The sequence below is a fragment of the Nomascus leucogenys genome, chromosome 11, assembly GCF_006542625.1.
Source record: "Nomascus leucogenys isolate Asia chromosome 11, Asia_NLE_v1, whole genome shotgun sequence".
Classification (NCBI taxonomy): domain Eukaryota; kingdom Metazoa; phylum Chordata; class Mammalia; order Primates; family Hylobatidae; genus Nomascus; species Nomascus leucogenys.
Window position 1 is genome coordinate 45,424,692 of NC_044391.1, and position 15,222 is coordinate 45,439,913.

The window sequence follows — 15,222 nt, forward strand, 5'->3', positions numbered from 1 at the left end:
CACAGAGTGGAACCTTGATGAAACCTAGCAGGGCAACGCCGTTGTGATGGGACTGCGACCTTACACGCAGAGCTCGGGGAAGGCCTCCCAGATGAGGGGACAGAGATGTGAATACATGAGACCACAGATTGTGTGACTACCTGGGAAAGAGCCTTCCAGAGGCAGGAACAGATGTGGAGCATCTCAGGAGCAGCCAGGAGGCCCGTGGAGCTGGCACGGGGTGAGTGAGGGGCAAGCGGTGGCAGGGGGGACAGATGGAGGGCTATTCTAAGGACATTTCCTCAGACAACTGTGAGCAGAGGAATGACAGAGAAATCACACTTGTCCTGGTTTGGAACTTTATATTATGAATTTATGCCTTTGAATATTTAGTATGCTTGTTTATATTTAAGTGAATATTCCACGGATGAATGAATGTCTCCAGGCGGAGAAGGCACTGTCTGTGTTGTTCAGCATCACATTCTGGGCACCGGCAGAGGCTGGGCACTAAGTCAGGAGATGAGATCTGAGAGGGCCTAGAGCTGTCCTATATGCAATGGCCATTCACTAATAACAGTCCCTCCCAATGTGCCAGCTCTGTCCTAGCAGACATGCGCTGACTCATTTCACTCTCCCCATCACCCAAGAAGAAGATACTATTATTACTTCCATGTTACAGATGAGGAAACTGAGGCACAGAATTCATAAGAGACCCACTAGCTGAGGTTGCCCAGTCAGTCAAAAGTATACTAAGCCAGGCACAGTGGTACCTACCTATAGTCCCAGCTACTCAGGAGGCTAAGATGGGAGGATCATTTGAGCTCAGAAGTTCAAGACCAGCCTGGGCAACATAGCAAGATGCTGTCTCTTTAAAAAATAAAAAAAAAGTATACTATATACAGCCAGGATATGAACCCAGCAACCTGGTCCCAGAGTCTGTTTCTGACTACCTGGCTAGACCACACTCTGTCACAATGGTCAATGAAGGCAGAGCCAGCTGTGGGCTGGCAACATCTCCCTGCTCCACTTCCCCAATATCATAATGTCCAAATGCTACCCAAATATCCCCGCCAACCTCAAAGGCCGGTCAGCTCCTCCAGGAATCTCCCAGGAAGGAAGCCTAGCAGGCAGCTAGCCAATACCCCAGGGTCCAGGAATCAGGACAACTTCAATGATCATTCCCCTGGGGTTCCTGGAGAAGCCCAAGGGGGTTCTTAACCTTTCTCATGCCAGGGACTCCTACTGGCAACCTGGTGAATTAGTTGTAGACTCCTCAGAATAATTTCTTTTTTTTTGAGATGGAGTCTTGATCTACTGCCCAGGCTGGAGTACAGTGGCGCCATCTTGGCTCACTGCAACCTCTGCCTCCCAGACTCACGCAATTCTGCCTCAGCCTCCCGAGTAGCTGGGTTTACAGGTACACACCACCACCCCAGGTAATTTTTATATTTTTAGTAGAGATGGGGTTTCGCCACATTGGCTAGGCTGGTCTCAAACTCCTGGCCTCAAGCGATCCACCCACCTTGGCCTCCCAAAGTGCTGGGATTACAGGTGTGAAACACCACGTCTGGCCTATTAATGCTTTTATATTACAAGATCTAGTGGTGAGTCCAATAACTATAGTGATTTAGAAACAGGTAGGTGTTTAAATGATATTTTGAGATATTTGCAACACTGTAATGTGATATGAGAATATCCATGATTTCTAGTAGTGACAAAGTCACAGATATTGCTAATCCAATTGTGGTTTATTGTCCTGTGCATAAAAAAATGTTAATTTCAGTTAGAGGGTAGCGAAAATAGAGATGTAATGTTTTTCCCAGCCAACCTCGTGACCCACTAAACTTCCATCCTTCAAAGGTCCATGAACCTGAGGTTAAGAACCCCTCAATGAGACCTGAGAGAAGGTAAAGGCGGAGCAGCTTCCAAGGGAAAAGAACAACTGGGGAGTGTGGGGCAGATTCAGCTCCATGAAGTTACTATGGGAAGGGGTTCCAGGCATCAGCTGCTTTGACCCACCCTGCATCTATTTCTCTTCCTCAGTCAGCCCCTTGAACCTCACCTTTCCCACTCAGTCCTATGGGACTGACCCCACCCACGGGTTGTGGGTGGAGGTGGGACTGGTCATATGATCCAGGTCTGGCCAAAAAGCCGCTGCACCACCTTCCCTGTTCCCAGCTTCAGAGATGGCCTGGGGTGACCCTGCCACCAAAGCCAGGATGATCAGAGCCAGTAAATACCAGCCCCATGATATATACTGGGACTATGGGGGAAAGAGATGGTTTATTTCCCCTGGAGCTGCTAAGTTGGTTGAAGCTACTTGTGGAGCTGCTAGGGGCTGCTTCAGAGCCTACCTGAGAATAAAATCAGCACAGAAGAATGCTGAGCCAGGAGGTAAAAAGAAACATGTCCTGGCAACCTCACCAGGCCCTGGATCCAGCCTTGCCTGAAACCATTCCAAGCCGAATCTCCCAGGCCCTGTGTCCATCCACTTCCTTTTATACTTCAACATGCTGACCTGAATTTCTATTTGTTCATACAACCAAATGACTCTCAACTAACACAGAAGGGCAGAGGCAACTGCTGTTCTTGACGATTCCCATAGCTCCCTACCAGGCCATTTAGCAAAGTACAAAATAAAATTAGAAACAGTCACTATACATAGAAACAGCAAATACAGAAAAACGCGCTTTTAAAACACTCAGAAATAGCCTCTTGGGCCGTTGCTATTGCTAAGCTGGTCTAGGAAGCCCTCACAATGGTGGTTTTCAAGATGCTTGGCAGGGCAGGAGGGAACCAGACGCACCCAGAACATTTTCCTTTATCACTAGACTTCCCATTTTAAAAATTCCTGGGATGATCAGAAAACCCCTGCGATAAAGCTCTTGTAAAATTTTAATCGCCGCCTTTTAAATTGCAACGGAAATTGCTTTCCCGCCACTCTAATTTTTCTCCTTTCTTTCTCTAAAGTGATGCATATGGCTCTATAAAGGCTGATCAGCAGCGATGTGCCGTAGTGCCAAGTCTCTCTCAGCCAGGAACCTACTTCCTGCCGACTACAGGGAGCTGCGGATGCCTGTAGCCCTGCAGTCCCTCATGCAGGACAGAGGAAGATGCCAAAGAGCCGCGGAAACGGCAGCAAAGGAGGGCTACAGATCCGGGAATCCAGCCAGTAGCCTGCTTATCCCAGGGCCCCACTTTCTACCACCTGGGAAGGGACGATGACCTTCGGTTTGCCTCCACAATCCCAGCACACCCATGGCCATGACCCATTCGTCACACAGGTGACACACAGGCTGAGCACTTCACTTCCTACAGGTTTACAGCAAGAACAGAATCCCATGAGAGAATGTAAGCGGGAAAGGCGTCCTGGCCTAATGTCTCCTCCCCTCAGCCATAGGGATTGGCTCTGGAAGAGACACGTGATCCAAGCACGGCCAATCAGAGTGGGCCCTGGACATTTTGCTGCAATTTCTGGGGGAAATAGATGGGTTACCAGTAAGGCAGGGGGACTGCTGAGGGCTTCTTTGCCACCTGAGGGTGAGCAGAGGTGGAGCAGGAGGAAGGGGCCGAGAATGAAGTTAAACCTGAGAAAGGCAGAGTCTGGAAATAAAGAGGGGTACATTCCTGATGAGAATACCTGAGTACTGACTCCAGTTGGGCCAACTCTGGGACTTTTCAGGTCCCTGAACCATTAACTTCCCTTTGCAGTTTAAGTCAATTTGAGTTGGGGAGGTTCTGTTGCTTACAACAAACTAACGGCACAGGAAGGGACCTGAGAAATCAATACAGCACTCCTTCATGTTTGGGCGAACACGACCCTTCTAAGAAGCTTACAAAACAAAACTATGTCATGTCTCTCCAGGAAAAAAAGCACAAAATACTGCCTGTCTCAAAGATGTCAAAGATTTCTGAAGCCCCTGTTCATAGGACCTAAGTGAAGAATGCTTTGATCTAGTCTGACTTGTCTGTCCACTTGGTGGAAAAGCAAACTGGGGTCCAAAATGTGTAAATGACTTGTCTGGGGGCCAGGGCCAGCTGGGGGCAGTGCTGGGCTCTCCGAGACCCCCAGGAGGTTTCACCTTGAACTCCCCTGAGTACAGTCCTCCGAGGAGACTGCAGAGGTTGTAAAGGAAGGCCGCAAGCGAGGCTCTAGGCCCCCACACCCTCATCTCACCTCTGGCAGCTCCGTTTTTTCCTGCTTTATAAAATGGGCCTACAAGGAAGTGTCTGATGAAAGTTCCACAACACCATAATCAACATACTGAAAACCAGTCTTTTATATTACATTTCAGAACACTTACATGTTAATGATCTTGATTTCTGCCCTCATGAAACCCTATGAAGCAGGCATTATCACCATGGCTCCAGGTCAGCTGTTTCTGCTGGGCTGGCCAGGTGGCTTATCCCCTGACCTCAAGGCTGGCTGGAGCACCTGCCCTTTTTTGTTCCTGGACCTGTACTTCTGGGCCGGGATTTTCTACCCCACCCTCGTATTTCCATCTCAATTTATATGGAAAGGATCATCTGCTCATACCTCTTCACTCCCCTTTACCTCGTCCCCCCGAGAAGAAGGGCTGGGCAATCTAACGGGCCAGAGATTGCAACTGTTGCCGGCATCTGCTTTCAAGTGGGCAGATTATTAGCCTGCTGGGCCCAGGCCTACCAGCTCTTTACTCTGTGTCCTGAGACGGCAGGAGGTTCTCTTCTGTTTCTATCTTGGAGCAGAATAAACACCCTGGGCAGCGTCTACTCAGTCTCTAGGAGGGCCTGGCCACAGGTGCTCTCTCTTGACCGAGTGGTGATGGGGGACAGCCAGGCCTTTCTCTTCTGTGCTGCTGTGTAAGTGGCTGGTCTGGAAGAACCAAACCCACTGGAGCCTTTGCTGTAAGCTTCACTCTTCTTTCTAGACCGCCAGAGCATCACTGTAGCATCAGGGATTACTCACCTACTAATAAAGTGGTTCAATCATCCTTCATTTAGAGAAGATTCCCATTATACCCATCCCTTTCCTGTCTTTGAAATAATGACTTAGGGAAATATCTGTTCATTCAGCTGCCTCTAGCCTACATCCCAAGAAAGAAAAGCTGATAAGTGAGGAAAGGACTTTGCCTTGGGAAAATCTAGACCCTCAACAGCCACTGAGATCATCTTGCAATTAATCATGTTTTCTCTTATGACCTATATTCTATTAATAGCATACACTAACGATTTAGCGCTGGTTCTTTTGCTGATTGATGCGGTCTACAAACATGACTAAGGTTGGGTCACTGACTTTGAGGGTCTCTTTCTCATTGCCTGTCCCCCCGACCCCCGGCCCCACTGCCTCACCCTCTCCAGAAGATACGCATGCTAGTGTGGTGCTCTGAACACACAGCTATGAGGATTTCACTGCGCTGGGGGGCCCACAGTGGTCCTGCCTCCAGCCCAGCCTAAGTAACTCCGTGGTAGAGTGGGCTCACAGACAGACCTCTACAGATAAGCTGCTCTGGGAAAAAAACGCTGTGTGGCCATTCCACACACAGCAGATTGGCCAAAATGCCAGGCTGACAACACCAAATGTGCTGAAGTTGTGGAGTAAGGGGAACACTCAGTCACTGCGGGTGGGGGTGGAAATGGGAACAAACATTTTGGGAGAGCAATTTGGCAACTTCTTGTAAAGATGAAGAGAGGGTAACCTCAGTAACAAACTTCACTTCACCTACTGACAGGCCCAGGGCTCCCTGCTGAGGCCCCAGACCCATGTGCGGCTGTGCAAATTCTTTCTGGGTTGAAGCACAAGGTTTTCATTTTGACTTTACTACATGCCAGGCACTGTTTTCAGTTGTGTTTTGTTTTTTCTTTCTTTTTTTTTTTCTTGAGATGGAGTCTCGCTCTGTCACCCAGGCTGGAGTGCAGTGGTGCGATCTTGGCTCACTGCAGGCTCTGCCTCCCAGGATCATGCAATTCTCCTGCCTCAGCCTCCCAAGTAGCTGAGACTAGAGGTGCCCGCCACCACACCCGACCTTTTTTTTTTTTTTTTTGTATTTTTAGTAGAGACAGGGGTTTCACTGTGTTAGCCAGGATGGTCTCGATCTCCTGACCTCGTGATTCGCCCACCTCAGCCTCCCAAAGTGCTGGGATTACAGTTTTTCTTCTTAAAGATGGGGTCGCACTCTGTCACCCAGGCTGGAGTGCAGTGGCACAGTCATAGCTCACTGCAGCCTTGACCTCCTGAGCTCAAGCAATCCTCCCGCCTCAGCCTCCCGAGTAGCTGGGACTACTGGTGCATGCCACCATTGCCGGCTCTGTTTTCTGTTCTTTAACTACCAATGCATTTAAACCTCTTAATAACCCGTGAAGTAGGTTGTACTATGATCTCCATTTTTAACAGACCAGAAAACACAAGTACAGACCAAGTAGACGGCAGAGCCAGGAGGGATTTGAACCCAGTGGGTCTGGCTCTAGAACCACCAACAACGGTGCCTATTAAATGCAACAGCAAAGAGTATGAGCTTAGCCTTGAACTCTGTCTCCTTCCACATATACAGACATCAATGTCAGATGGGTCAAAGACCTAAATGCAATAGGAAAAATATGAACATGTCTAGAATACAGCACAGGTGCGTATCTTCAGAACCTTGGGGAAGGCAAAGGTTTCTCATTCAGGAATTCTAGAGAAGCATGTCCCCTCTCCTCACAAAAAGGATCGGATTCATATGCGGAGTGTGGTGGCTCACGCCTATAATCCTGGTACTTTGGGAGGCTGAGGTAGGCAGATTGCTTGAGCCCAGGAGTTAGAGACCAGCCTGGGCAACACAGCAAGACTCCATCTCTATAAAAAAAAAATAGAAAAATTACCCAGGCGTGGAGGCATGCACCTGTAGTCCCAGCTACTTGGAAGGCTGAGGCAGGAGGATCACTTGAGCCCAGGAGATGGAGGCTGTAGTGAGCCATGATTGCATCACTGCATTGCAGCCTGGGCGACAGAGCAAGATTCTGTCTCCAAAAAAAAAAAAAAAAAAAAAAAACTAAAAAAGGATCAGACTCATCTACACAGTCATTTGTCATTTTCCCTTTCACAGTCTGCCTTTTCTCCAGCTTGGAATGAAGATATGCAGATGTGATAGCTGGATTTGAGAGTCCCCTTGTCCCCAGAACTACCCTGCCCAGACTAGAAGGGCTGAGTTCTCTGGGTCCAACAGCCATCTTAAGGCCATGGCGGCAAGAGGGTCAGAGAAGTGCTGGTGTTGACCTGTCAGCCACTGAACCTGCCAGCCTCTCTCTCTAGACATTGTTATATGACACGAAGGACTGCCTATGTGTTGAGGTGACAGTGCCACTTGTGAATTCTGCTAGCTGCAGCTGAATCATTCCTAACTGAAACACCTGCTGCAACCGGGGGCCACGTGCTGTGCCACCACCCTGGAGAGTCTGCAGAGAGCCACCGACATGGACCTGAAGGGGTCTCAAAAAGACTCAGCTAAAAGCTGGGCGCAGTGGCTCATGCCTGTAATCCCAGCACTTTGAGAGGCTGAGGCGGGCAGATCACCTGAGGTCAAGAGTTTGAAACCAGCCTGGCCAACATGGCAAAACCCTGTCTCTACTAAAAATACAAAAATTAGCTGGGTGTGGTGGCACACGCCTGTAGTTCCAGCTACTCGGGAGGATGAGACAGAAGAATTGCTTGGAGGCAGAGGTTGCAGTGAGCCAAGATAGCGCCACTGCACTCCAGCCTGGGCGACAGAGTGAGACTCCATCTCAAAAAAAAAAAAAAAAAAAAAAAAAAAAAAAAAAAGACTCAACTCAGAGACGAATTGTGGGACTCAAAGACTTCCACTGAGCATGGCTGATCAGAGGCAGCTAGAAAGATGACCTGGTGCCCGAATTAATTCTTGGGGACCTGAAGAGAGAACAACTTCTTTCTCCTTAACACACTACTAAGGGCAGCCGGGGTGACTGTCATTTTAAAGGCCAGGCCCAGCCCGCTGGCACACAGGCACTGTGGTCGGCTGGCCCCAGGCTCACAGGCTGCGGAAATCCTGCATAGCTGTGGATCCTTTTTCTTCCTGTCACCAGCCATTTTCTGGATGTGCCAACAGTTAAGCCCCTTCCTGCACTCCTATGAAAACAGCCTATCAATGTGGTTTCGACTGTTGGGTGCTTTTCCACAAAGCACTCTCCAGACCCCAGCTAATCAGATGGAAGACAGAACAGTGGTCAATCTACCAAAATAGGTCAGGCTTTATTTTTTAATCCTCTTATTCATAACACATTGAAAGGGAAGAATGAAGGGAAAAAAATTACTAACAGTGAGAAAGTCTATGGTTACTTACCCTGTCTGTGCCTCAGTTTCCTCGTCTCTAAAATGGGGATAATAATAGGGGTGTTGTGAGGATTAAGTAAAAAAATTACTCCACAAAAATTGTTTAGAACAAGACTTATTATGCGCTAAGTATGCATTAAGTGTGAGCTACCATGGTTCTATTTATTTATATATATAGAGAGAGAGACAGGGTCTCACTCTGTTGCCCAGGGTGGAGTGCAGTGGTGCAGTCATAGCTCACTGCAGTCTGGGCTGAGATGATCCTCTCACCTCAGCCTCCAGAGTAGCTGGGACTACAGGTGTGCATCACCACACCTGGGTAATGTTTTTTAAAAAAATTTTGTGCAGATAGGGTCTTGCTAAGTGGCCCAGGCTGGTCTCAAACTCGTGACCTCAGGGAATCCTCCTACCTCAGCCTCACAAAATGCTGAGATTACAGGTGTGAGCCACTGCACCTGGCCAGAGCTACCATTATTCTTATTGCTGGTGATATGGTAGGTTTCTTGAACTGATGCTCCTTAATAAGCCTCAAAACCCCACCCTCTGGTCAACCAGACACACAGAGAAAGTCCGTGCTCTGATTCGGGTCACTTAAGGCTTGAAGGTCGAGGCTGATGGGCAGAAGCTGGCTGTGATGGACCTGGGTACTGTGGGCAGGAAATGAACCAACTCCAGTGGCTAAGTGCCCACCCAGCAGCCATTCTTCTCTTCCTTCTCAGGATGCTCAGCCAAGACTACATTTCCCAGCCTCCCTTGCAGCCAGCATGGCCAATGCAAGGTAAATACAAGCTGTGGGACTTTGAGGAAAATTCCTCAGCAGAAACGCAAAGCTGGACTATGCTTTTGTGCCTCTCCCTCACCCTATTCCCACCTGGACTCCAGACTCACTAGCTTGACTCCAGCAGTCACACTGGGCCATGAAGCTACCTTAAGGACGAAGGCCCTGTGCTAGGGATGGTGAGCAGAAGCACCCTGCATCAAAGGACTCTGCTTTTCTTGATGACTGTGAAGCTGCCACACCAGGCACGGACTGCCTATCTCTGGATGTCTTACTCAGGACAGAAACTGCCTTCCACTGAGTTTACACCACTGTTATTTCTGGTGTCGTTACTGGCAGCCAAATGGGCTTTTCAAATGAGCCGGTAGTCTTGCATAGCAGATGAGTAATGGGACAGTATTTTACACCAAAGAAATCCTTCTAGTAACCTGCCACCATTTAAAGTATCCTCATGCTTTAGGATGCCTTGCTCTCCTCAACACCAGGGAGAACACTAGAACTTCCCAGATGAAGAGTGGGGTTATGATCACTTTGCCTTAGGGAGAGGTAAAGTGAGAAATATATGAGATGTTGAGTCATTCGTTCAACAATGGGCACTACCTCACTCTGGACACTGTGTGGGGTAGGATGCTAGGTACAGTGAACAAAAGCAGACACAATCCCTGCCCTCACAAAATGTACCGTCCACACTAGGGGACCAGAGTAAAGAAGAAGGCAAACAGGTACATATATAAGTTCAGTGGTGAGAACCAGAATGAATTTAAGCCCAGAACTAAAGAAAAAGCAGAAGGAAGCAATGTGAAAAGTGTTTCAAGTCCTAGCATGAAACGCTATTACTCCAAGTCAGGTAAGTTAAAATTGGAGTGGTAACAGAACCCTATCTCCAACTGAGTATTTGTTACTTCATGCAACAAACCCAGATGGGGCTAGCTTTATGGGTGTGTGACCCCAGCAGCTGTGAGCCCTTCCCTTGGTCTAATGCTCTGTTGCCATCTTGAAATTCTAAATCATTTTATCTTTGAACTTGTATTTTGTAAGTGAAGTCCAGGGCCAATGGAGCATGCATGTGAGCAGAAGAGATCCGAGCCAAGTGTGTGCCTGTCACTCCTTGTCATGGCATCCTCATACAGTATTCCTGATCCCCTGTGAGCGCAGGATTCCGGCAGACCAACGATGCATGCAAGTTCAGCAAGATTGAAAGCAAAAAGTATAAAGTAAGCATATTATCACAGCTACAAGGGAGTAAGCGGGGACACTGACAGTCCCCAGAGGCCCCTCTGTTAGAGCCAGGAGTTGCTTCGAACACAGCAGAAAGAAGGCGATGAAGCATGAAATGCAGAAAGAAACATGAAGACCATGGAGACCTCTCACATTCTTTTTTTTTTTTTTTTTTTTTTTTAAACAGGATCTTGCCCTGTCACCCAGGCTGGAAAGTTATGACCTGATCACAGCTCACTGCAACCTTGACCTCCCAGGCTCAAGTGGTCCTCCCACCACAGCTACCTGAGTAGCTGGGACCACAGGTGCACACCACCATCCCCGGCTAGTTTTTGTATTTTTTGTAGTGACAGAGTTTTGCCATGTTTCCCAGGCTGGTCTCAAACTCCTGGGGTCAAGCACTCTGCCTGCCTCAGCCTCCCAAAGTGCTGGAATTACAGGCATGCGCCACCGTACCTGGCCACATTCTTTTTTACTTGCCACGCTTCCCTGAATTAGCCAACTAGGTATGCAGAACGATGATGTGGAAGGAAAGAGAAAGATACGGCAACCCACAGTTCCTTTTCCTATCATTCCTTCCTTAGTCATCAGTAAGTCAAAGGTAGAATATTGGTAGAATGTGCACATGTCAAGGTATGAAATGAAAACAGTTTAAGTTGGTTTTGTGCAGCGCTTCCACTGTTCTGGTAAGAATGAATGACATATATACATATAAGCCAGGAAATGCAAGCTGTGTCATTTAGTGATTCCAATGAGTGAAATGATCTGATACTTGCATTTAAACCTGGCATGGAGCTGGGCGTGGTGGCTCACACCTGTAATCCCAGCACTTTGGGAGGCTGAGGCAGAAGGATTGCTTGAGGCCAGGAGTTTTGAGACCAGACTGGGCAACACAGTGAGATCATATCTCAACCAAAAATCTTTAAAAATTAGCTGGGCCACCACGCATGGTGGTTCACGCCTGTAATCCCAGCACTTTGGGAGGCCGAGGCAGGCGGATCACGAGGTCAGGAGATCGAGACCATCCTGGCTAATACAGTGAAACCCCTTCTCTACTACAAATACAAAAAATCAGCCGGGTGTGGTGGTGGGCGCCTGTAGTCTCAGCTACTCGGGAGGCTGAGGCAGGAGAATGGCGTGAACCCGGGAGGCGGAGCTTGCAGTGAGCCGAGATTGCGCCACCTGCACTCCAGCCTGGGTGACAGAGTGAGACTCCGTCTCAAAAACAAAGAAAAAAAACTAGCTGGGGGAGGATCGCTTGAGCCCAGGAGGTTGAGGCTGAAGTGAGCTATGATTGTACCACTGCACTCCAGCCTAGGCAACAGAGCAAGACCCTCTTATTAAAAAAAAAAAAAAAAAAAAAGAATGTGGCATGAGAAGCATTCCATCGGGTGGCTCTGAGTGCTGAGCTCGGGGTAGACGCGAGTTAAGTTGTTGCCTGTGCTTTTTGCCCCCAGAACCTTCATCTGGAACACAGCCCGAGATCTGATGCCCTGACTTCAGCATTTCTGTAATTCCTCTGTGCTGGTCTCGCGAGTGGCAGATTTGGTGGTGCTGCACGCTTCACAGCTCACCAAACTCCGCTTAGTTCATCCTACCAAGTGACTGGGAAATCGGTCAGATTGCCTGTCATGGTCAGCAAGAAGTGATTCTCACCATGGCACCTGGCACCCAGGAACAGGCTGGCCTCTCCTAGCCTGACAGAAGCCCAGGTGAGCATTTACCAGCACGAATGCCATGGGCTCTCCACCTGTGGGCTGGGTGGAGGATGCTCCCAGATAGGCCTCTAATAATGACCAGTGGGTGAAGTTTACTCTGACCACAAGTAAGGATCCTGGCAAGGTCTCCCAGGCAGAATGCCGGGCTGAGCAGGCCATGTGACGTGGAAGAGAATGAAGTAGATACCCATTGTCCCCAATAAAATGACAATGACTTTTGTCGCTGTATTTTACATCAACAGGATCTTATCAAATTTACTTCTCTGAATCTTGCTTTCCCTTAAATACATCGCAGAAATGCCTCCAGGCCAGCAAGCAGTGCTCCTACCCACTCTCTTTAGCGGCTGATAGGCCAAGAGTACAGATGTGCCATATTTTATTCAATCATTCCCTGAAAAATGGGCATTTATTTCCAGGGTTTGTTTTTTGTTTTGCCGCTGCAATAAATATCCTTTTCTACTCAGGCTATTTGTTTTTTTCTTCTGCATGGTAGATTCTCAGGAGTTGCAGTGCTGGGCCAAAGGCTGTTTATGAAAAATTACATGGTTACATTTCGGAATGGTTTCCAGGTGAAGGTGCAGAACTGCATGTATAATACATGCTTGTTTTTGTATTGAGCATCTCATCTCTGGAAGAACATATGTGACATGGGTGTCCTCACAGGAGGGGACTGGGAGATTGTAAGTAGGGGAAGAAGACTATTGTATACCTTTTTTGTACCATTTGAATGTTTTATCACATGCATGTACTGGCTCATAAAACATTTTTTTTTCAGCCCATGCTCTAAAAAGGCTGCAGCGAATCACATGTCCTCCAGCAACTTGGGAGGGTACTGAGTTGGGCTCATTAATGCTCTATATCTTTCTCCTTCGGGTCGTTCTTTTTTTTTTTTGGACCTGGTACAAGCTGAAATGTGTCAACTTTTACCTTCTTGTAATCTGTGACACCTATTCTACAGCCCTTGGGTAGGCAGAAGGCAAACTCCCAGAGATGCTAATTTGGACGAGTGGGCTGGCCCAGCACCTGCCAGCAGCACCAGAGAGAAACCCAGGCCAGGGTCGGAGCAGGAGGCAACGGGAGCTCGGAGGTCATGCTGTTTTAAACTCACACTGACCGAGCTGCCCTCACTGGCTGAGTGGACTAGAGTCCCCCAGATGCCCAAAGTCCCTCAGAAAGGGCAAAGGAGGCCTGCAGCACTGGCCACTGCCTGTGGGACCTGCACTCTCAAGAACAAGGCCAGAAACAAGACACAGAAGGGAACAGGGGACAAAGAAGGTGGAAGAATCAAGTTCATACAAACAAGAGGCCTCTCGTTTACTTCCTGCAGGTCCAGCCTCCTTGTGAGGCTGGCCCAGAACCAAAGGCCACGCTAGGCACTGCTTTCAATCCCCAGGAAAACAAAGCTGACCTAAATGCAGACAGCAAGGGCCCGAGAATGGCAGGATATCCACTGTGATGCATCTGCCGCTGCAACATTAGCTGAAACTCTGGACTCACCTGGGGAGGAGAGACGACCAGCGGGGGGTGGGGGGTGGGGGGTGGTGGTGAATGGACTTGGCCAGATGAAAAAGCAGCTCTGGAGAAGACGGGGGATGGAGGACATGAAAGAATCTCAAAATGGGCAGCAACTCCACATGCTTCAGGTAGTCGATTGAGGTTGGATGCTGCTGTTCCACAGCCCAGGGACAACTCTGCCCCTCACCCCACACTCTGGCCTGAGCTGGGCTGGGAGCAGGGAAGGCTCCCTGTACAGCACCAGAGCAGGGCCCCAGCCTTTAATCAGATGCTTCCCTTCCACCTGAAATGCCCTTGCCCTTCATTCCTTAAGACTCATGGTAGCTCACACCTGTAATCCCAGGGCTTTGGGACACTGAGGTGGGAGGAACACTTGAGGTCAGGAGTTCGAAATCAGCCTGGGCATCATAATGAGACCCCCATCTCTACAAAAAATTTAAAAAATCAGCTGGACATGGGGGCGTGCACCTGTGGTCCCAGCTATCCGGGAGGCTGAGGTTGCTTGAGCCAGGAGCCAGGAAGGTCGAGGCTGCAGCGAGCCGAGATCACATCACTGCACTCCAGCCTGGGTGACAGAGCAAGACCCTGTCTCAAAAAAAAAAAAAAAAAAAAAAGACACAGCCCAGCAAGGATGTGCATTCATGCATGTTGGGAGACACGGGAGACAACCTGTGTGTCTGTCAGCAGGGATCCAGCAACAATACAGACACATGGGAGAATCCTTCCTGTCCCTCCTTCCCTCATCCTCCACAGCAAGTCCATCAGCAAACCCTGCTGCCACTACCTCCAAAATACATCCTGAATTCATTTCCTTTCTTTCTCCCTCCCAGGCCAAGCCACCACCATCATCTTTCATCCTAACAACTTCATGAGATCCCTCTCTGGCCTCCCCAGGCCACGTTTGCCTTCCTACATTCTATTCTCCACCCACAGCCAGAGGGATTACATCAAACAGGGATCACCTCCAGCTGCTTTCCAGCTTAAAGTTCTTCAGCATATCTTGGGCCTCATCATCTTCCCCCATCACCCAGATGTTCCCGCCACACTGGCTGCCTTGACCTTCCAATTTTACTCCTGCCCTGGGGCCTTTGCACGTGTGGCTCTAGCTATTCTCAAGGCAGGCTTCCTCAGGGAGGCCTTCCCTGACCACCCAGATCAGGGGGCCCCTACTTCAATCTATTTTTATTCCTTACAGAGCAGTAAGCATGACCGCTGTTTTTCATTTTTCAAGACAGGGTCTCACTCCACTGTTCAGGCTGGAGTGAACTGGTGCAATCATGGCTCACTGCAGCCTGGACCTCCTGGGCTCAAGTGATTCTCCCACCTTAGCTTCCCAGGTAGCTGGGACTACAGGCGCACATCACCATGCCTGGTTAATTTTTGTTATTTTTTGTAGAGAGGGGGTTTCACCATGTTGCCCAGGCTGGTCTTGAATTCCTGGGCTCAAGTGATCCTCCCACCTCAGCCTCCCAAAGTGTTGGCATTACAGGTGTGAGCCACTAGGCCCAGCCCACTGATTGCTTTATTATGTCTTGCTGATGAATATATGAACTCTATGGGTACAGGGCTCTCACCTTGTTCACAATGGATACCTAGACTGTGGAAGAGTGCTGCCACTCACAAGAGAGTATCTGCTAAATAAATGTTCTAGCAGCTCTAAGAAAAAATAAGATATACCTGCACACATCCATGTCTTCTCAGTGAATAAA

General features: G+C 48.8%; 1 protein-coding gene across 2 annotated transcripts in view; it reads right to left on the reverse strand.

The window, feature by feature from the left end:
• Positions 1-15,222, reverse strand: part of SIPA1L3 (signal induced proliferation associated 1 like 3) — a 290,990-nt gene that overhangs the window by 178,265 nt on the left and 97,503 nt on the right. The window lies entirely within an intron of this gene.